Source organism: Magnolia sinica, chromosome 8 (genome assembly GCF_029962835.1).
Source record: "Magnolia sinica isolate HGM2019 chromosome 8, MsV1, whole genome shotgun sequence".
Taxonomy (NCBI): Eukaryota; Viridiplantae; Streptophyta; class Magnoliopsida; order Magnoliales; family Magnoliaceae; genus Magnolia; species Magnolia sinica.
This window is the reverse complement of record NC_080580.1, coordinates 80400270-80407570: the sequence shown is the minus strand read 5'-3', so window position 1 is coordinate 80407570 and position 7301 is coordinate 80400270. Positions and strand designations below refer to the sequence as shown.

Genomic DNA, 7301 nt, shown 5'->3' with positions numbered 1-7301 from the left:
TAAAACAAGCATCCCTCAAATGACCAGCATGTAATTAGTTCTGTCAGCATTCAAAACAAAGTACCATGAAATTGTAGTTGCATCCCTTTCAACTCCAACATGCAATTGGGTAAGTATTCCTTCAATACGAGTACTAATGATTGTAATTGGAATTTCATTTCTCCCACTGCATGAACTAACCCATATCACGAAATTCTGCCGATTGCCAAAAAAAAAAAAAAAAGATCCAAAAATTCCAATTTCATACAGATTAGGAGTGATCCATCAACCCATTTCCTATTTTACAAAAAGGACTTCATTGAATCATATTATTCTGAATCTTCAGCAAATCCAAATTGTAATATCTTACGGCATACATACATACATATTCATTGATCTAGACCATTCTTATTAATGAGGCCAAATTTTGCTGGGCATAGGATGAAAATTACACAGATGTAAGTAACTATCCTAACCATTCATTTGGTGGGTATCAAGTATTTGGATAGAAATAAATTAGTTAATGGTCCATGTTCATAGGAAGAAATCATCTAACTAGCATTGTCCAACCAATTGAAAACCTACTAATTCGATAAAACAAAATTAGTTTAAACCTGCTGTGATAAACTCGCATTCCATGTTGTACCTCCCATCATAAGGAAAAAAACCCTAGAAATCGAACAAATGATGCTGATAAGAATGATGATAACTATAGATCATGTACCTTCCCTTCCATTCAAAACAGAGCATAGAAAAAACAAAACCCTAGAAATCCAAGGAAGCAAATGATCCAGTGAATCTCCTCCTGTAAAACCCCAAATCCAAACAAGTAAACAAAACCATTAAAGATTCAGAGAGAGAGAGAGAGAGAGAGAGAGAGAGAGAGAGAGAGAGGGGAAAAAAAAAAACCATCGAGACCTTACTCGCTTGCCGCTCTCTCAAAACCGGTAGCAATCTCTTCAGTTCAGGCAGCCTTAGGTAGAGAAGATTTCAAATAGAGAGTTGGGTTTTAGGAGATTCGTGAGAGGCAGAGAGAGAGAGAGAGAGAGAGAGAGAGAGAGAGAGAGAGAGAGAGAGAGAGAGAGAGAGAGAGAGAGAGAGAGAGAGAGAGAGAGAGATGGAAGGGAATCAGGGGAGTAGAGGGTCGGGAGAGAGAGAGAGAGAGAGAGAGAGAGAGAGAGAGAGAGAGAGAGAGAGAGAGAGAGAGAGAGAGAGAGGGAATCGTGTGGTGGAGGGAGCTCCGCCACTATGAGCTAAAGAGTGCAGAGATCAGTAGGAGAGGAGAGAGAGGCGTAGGGAGAGAGAGAGAGAGAGAGAGAGAGAGAGAGAGAGAGAGACAGAGAGAGAGAGAGAGAGAGTCGAGGTGGGGAGTGTGAGAGTCGGGCGGGGAGCTGCTAGGGTTTTTTATATATATATAGCATATGCTTGCCAGCGCCCGTTATTACCCAGCGCCGGCAGAAGATAATCTCTACCGTCATCTATGCCCCATATTCTTGTAGTGAGACTTGCTTGTGGTTTCTCTCATACGATGTGTGACTGTACAATCTGGTGATAAGTGACCTACTTAGAAGTTATCCATTCTTCCCCTGCCTTGACCTCAGTCGAAGGAGGCCCTATTGGTACCAACTCGAGTCTAGTTAGATACTCGCCCAAGAATTTTAAGGACATTCATTCTCCTAGTTGTTTGGTATTCTAAAGAATCAAACATCGTATAAGGCAGTTGCATACTTAGTAGATATCAATAATAATCAAAGGTAAAGAAATACATGTACATGATATACTATGGGATGTATAAGGAAAAAATCCATCCATGTAAGTGACTACTTACCCAACATGTCCACTTTTTTTACCACTTAGGCTTCTTAATCATCTCTCCTAATGATCTGTCAGCTAGATTTCGATTTTCTTTCTTTCAATAATTTTCTCTTTTGATTCATGCCTAAAATTAAATGATCTAGTCAATGCACTACCCTATTTAAAGACTTCTATACTAATACCATAAACAAAATCTACAATTATCAATAATCTAATTGTTGATCAGCAAGGCTGACCCCTGATCATTAGATCCATGCTAAAGATGATCCATGCTACTAAAAATATATCTTCTTTATTATAATATGAACCGTTCATTAAGTCTAAAACTTACAGTTGGGTCAATATATTGCTTTAAGATATTTTGGATGCTAAGATCAATCCGATCCAACCATTGTATTTCATGATTCTCCTCAATTTGTATTTATTGTCTTGGAATTTATGTGTTAGGTCAGGTGGATCTTACTTTCCTTACATTAAACCTCCCCAATAGATTTCTACACTTATATTAAAAAGTTGGATTAGGCCCGCTTGAAATATTAACGGTCCAAGTTGTTCATTTTGTCTCTTTTTTTAATTTCCATGGCTTACATCTAAGATCGGTCTTGTGATTGTGGTGGTCACAGCCAAAACATGATCTCATATGATTTAAATCACAAGACAATTTTAATTAGATATCCAAATCTATCATTGGAACTTAGCGTAGGCAGTGGGACCCACTTTTGATGTTCAATTTAAAGTGCTGGAGTCTACTGATCTATCACTAGATCATTGGTAGGTGATGTAGGAGGTGGTATAGATACATTCCTGGCATGGTTGGACCAAAAGAAAGCAGATTGTAAATTGATCATAACTTTTGATCTGGGTATCGTTATGGGGCACACCTGACTGAGTATTATGAACCGAAGCAGGACGAAAACTTGAGGACGAGTTCTTTTTTGAAGTATAGGGGACTGATGTAGAGCAGTTCGCGGACACTTTCATGTCCACAAAGGACCAGAGAAGGCCCGATCAAAGGTAAAAGTCATTAAAACCATCAGAACCTTAAAACAGGCATATATCGAAAACCAGAATGAGTTACTCGACGTGCCATATATGATTTTGGGGTAGGGTGAGCTACTTTAGCCAACCGAATTTGTGAGATTCCATCAGATCGACAATCGAATTTTCTATTTATTTCCGTTTTTACTATTTTTAGTAAGTTTTGGTTTGATTGTAACTCTTCATCCGTTGGGCTTTAGGAGTTGTGTCTAACATGAAAAGTGTTTAGAAAAATTAGGAGAATAACGTGGTTAAGCCACATAGGACACTATAAATAGCAGATTTACTATTTATAGTAAGTTACGAATTTTAAGGAATTTTAGTTATAGTTTAATTTTGAAACTTCTTCCAAGGCTTGGTATCCCTATTTAAAAGGTTGTAGACTCATTTATTTCATCAATCAATTTATGAATTTTCATGAATATTATTTCTATTTTCTTGCTTTTTCCTCCTAGATTCAAGAAGTCTCTATGAGAAGTCTAGAGAAGCTTCGTGGATTCGAAGTAGTTATCCTTGAGGAAGACGGTGATTGACCTCATCACGTTCACCCATACATCAATTAACTGATGTAGGGCAAGTCGCGGACACTTTCATGTCTAGGATGGACCAAAGAAGGCCCGATCAGATGTAGAAGTCATCAAGACCATCAAAACCTTAAAACATGCATATCTCAAAAACCGGAATGAGTTATTCAAGGTACCATGTATGATTTTGGGGTAGGATGAGATACTTTATCCAACATAGCTGGGTTGCCATGCCGAATTTGAGAGATTCCATCAAATCGACGGTCGAATTCCCTATTTATTTCCGTTTTTACTATTTTTAGTAAGTTTTGGTTTGATTGTAACTCTTCATCCGTTGGGCTCTAAGAATTGTTTCCAACATGAAAAGTGTTTAGAAAAATTAAGAGAATAACTTGGTAAAGCCAAATAGGACACTATAAATATTAAATTTACTATTTATAGTAAGTCATGAATTTTAAGGAATTTTAGTTATAGTTTCATTTTGAAGCTTCTTCCAAGGCTTGGTATCCCTATTTAAAGGGTTGTAGACTTGTTTATTTCATCAATCAATCAATTTATGAATTTTCATGAATATTATTTCTATTTTCTTGTTTTTTCCTCGCGGATTCGAGAAGTCTCTGTGAGGAGTCCAGAAAAGCTTCATGGATTCGAAGTGGTTATCGTTGATTCTTAGATTAAAGTTAAATTTCAAATCTCATTTTGGTTTTCAAATCTAAACTCAAAAGTAGAGTCCACCTAAGCACAATATCAAAGGATTATATTCAAGGACACAAATTGGTTATTAATCAAAACATCATATCTTGCACCACCTTAATCTTAACAAAATCATATCTATTAAATCCAACAGAACTTATAGTGGAGCCCATTAACATGGTAGTGATCACACAAGCCCACACAATCATTATGTCTCAGAATCTCAAATGATCAAACATATACTTTATATAATCATGTTTCACGTATCTAATAGTTGATGTTATGGTGGGTCATCCACTAAATCCACAGGCTGATTAGTTAATCTTAACATTTGGGTAATCCAAATACATAGAATGAATTGGGTTTTCTACTTTCACAATGTGAAGCCCATCAATAAGATTGGTGTTGATCCATACCATTAATCAATGGCCAAAATCTCATATCTATCCAGATCTACCTTAAATCACAATCTCATATCCACATGTACAAAATACTTTAACATATTCAAATTAACGTATACATACTAATCATCATATTTTCATCTCAAGATCATGTGGTGGGGCCCATTACAGGATTAGATCCAAATGGGTCCCACTACATCAAATCCACCATCTATGCAAACAATCCTACTGTCCAAATTGATTCTAAATCCATGCTTTATAGTCTACATGCATGATTTGTTTATTCGAAAATCAGACATGGCCCACGAGATCTTGGAAAACACATATCTAATACACGAGAAGCACATATTACATTATCCACCCAAGATATATCAAAAGATCAAGTCAATTAAGGAACGGGTCCCCCAACATCACAAAGAAAAGCACCCCTTTTTTTAGTCAAGAGATGGGGTATAAGTGGGGCCCACTGCTAATGTGGTAGCACCCTAAAAGAGGCTACTCACATGGCACGTGTGGGGCACAAAAGGGTATGGAGCTTGGGAGATTTCAAGAGATTCTAGCCATTGGATGATAAAAGAACTCAGGATAATACCTCTTTGGAATGTAGGGAAGATGATGGACAGTTCTATCTTTATAATGAGGTCTGGCGCAAAAGGGTATGGAGCTTGGGAGATTTCAAGAGATTCTCTCTTGGTAACGTATGGAGAGAGTAGATTTAGGAGAGATCTTATTGATGGGAGGATTTAGGAGATATCTTAGTGACGAGAGGGATTTTAGGTATAGTGTAGGGTAGGGTGTAGCTTAGAGTATATATACATGTCATTCTTAAAGTGGGTCCCATATAGATGGTCACCATCATCTGAAACGTCCATCTCCACTCTAGAGATGTTTACAACTTACTAAATTTCGTCTTATAGTCAAATGACACTCAAGAAGATATGGATCATAAACCATTCAAAGTTCTGACACATAGCAAGGGTACTCACTCAATCCTATAAGTGAAAGAACATACACGTGTGCGCGTGCCGTTCTTGTGGATGTCAGGTAAGTGTAATTTAACCTAATCAGTGTCATCTCGATGCTCATGATGCCAATGTTTACAAAAAAAGACTTTAGTAACTCAAAAGTATACTATGGATGATGAAATTAAGGGTCATAATGATGAGTAAAGCACATGCACATGGTCATGACACCAAAATCGTCATTTAGGAACGGTTTTAAACCGTTCCTAAATGAGGTGTCGCAGAAAACAGGATTGCCGTTTCGGGTACCATTTGAAACAAAATTTTAGGAACGGTTTTAAACACATTTCAAGCACAATTTTTAGAAACGTTTTTGAATGCCTATTAATGTTGCCAACGGTCAGATTTTAGGACGGAATTTTAAGAACAATTTTAAACCCCTTTGTTCATTGTATGAGAGAGAGTGGGGTATGTAATCTACTTGTATTATATGCCAAATAATTACACAAATAAAAGGAAAAGACAATAGAATGATTCACACACAATAATCTTTTCCTTCTTTTCTAGTACACATTTCAATTTCAATTCAACATTTCATTTCCAGGCTTCTATAATCCAATGATTCCTTGCTCTTTTCTAGAATGATCACTGCCTTCAGATATGACATCCGCTACAAATCCTCCTCTTCAATGTCTTCTCGTCCATCCCGCACAACCCGATCGATCACTTCCGCCAGCTTGACCTGCACATCCTGATGCTTCACCAAGCTTGCCATGATCCACTCCAAGAGACTAAAAGCCCCAAAAATAGTTACAATGACAAACCACCATATATGAACTAAAATAACCAAAAAACAAAAACGATAAACAAGAGGGGAGAGAGGGCTCCTACTGACCTTGTAACACCTCTATACTGTGATGTTCTCTGCCCAAATGTATCAATGGACTTCCTATGAACTGGCTTCTTCTGGCCCACCTTCCCACCCCCTCTCTTCTCTGTGTTCATGGCTACAAAATCAGCCCCACCATGTGATAGCTACTGTGCAGCAGCTGTAACACAGCTAGATTGAGAACCAGGGCTCATAGACAAGCTCAAGGACTGCAAATCACCATACCCCATTGCACCACCAATAGACCCTGGTCCATTATTCTATCTATTGGGACTAGTACTAGCTGAGTCACATTCGATCGTCTCATTGTGAAGATTCTCCTACACCTGTTAGGAGAGAGTTGGTTCAAGGCTCTAAAAAGGCAATAGGAAGGCCCAGAAGGATGTGAGTGGAGCGTGTGAGAGAAAAGACTTGCTGACCTACAGTTTAACTAACGATATGGTCCTTGATCGAGTGAATGGCAGAATAGGATTCATGTAGCCAAACCCAATTAGTCGGGATAAGGTTTAGACAGTGATGATTGGCATTATGTCATTCCTGGCACCTATTGACCGCAATATACATCTTTGAGTCAAAACAGACAAGCACCAAACAACCTGCTACAGTGGTATTTATTATCTCCATCCAAGATTTCAGTAGCCGTAAATTGTGCAAGTGCTTCTTCAAGAGTTCCAATATCCCCATGTATCACAACAGTTAGATCCATCATCCGTTCATGCTTCTTAGACTTGCCTTGGCATTTCATGCACCTTATCTGCAATAACCATTCAAGTTTCCTGCAGCTATTCAGTACCCAATACAAAATTTTGTTGCAGAAACCACGATGAGTCAAACTAAAAAAGAATACAAAGATCTGATGAAAATGCTCTCGATCTTGAGGACCATAGATGTACCTTAGAACGAAGGTAACCCCCAAAAATCAGTTGTATAAGAGTAGTTTCCCCTGCCAAAGGGTCCGTTGCAATAATAAGTGAACACTAAGTGAACTTGAAATAACTTG

At 37.9% G+C, this 7301-nt stretch overlaps 1 long non-coding RNA gene across 1 annotated transcript; it reads right to left on the bottom strand.

Moving 5' to 3' along the window:
- Positions 1-5879: 5879 nt before the first annotated feature.
- LOC131254084 (uncharacterized) lies at positions 5880-6569 on the bottom strand. The gene is made up of 2 exons (XR_009175486.1): positions 6308-6569; positions 5880-6193 (listed from the first exon to the last, which is right to left on the bottom strand). It is a non-coding gene; the product is annotated as an uncharacterized LOC131254084 (long non-coding RNA).
- Between the last annotated feature and the right edge of the window lie 732 nt (positions 6570-7301).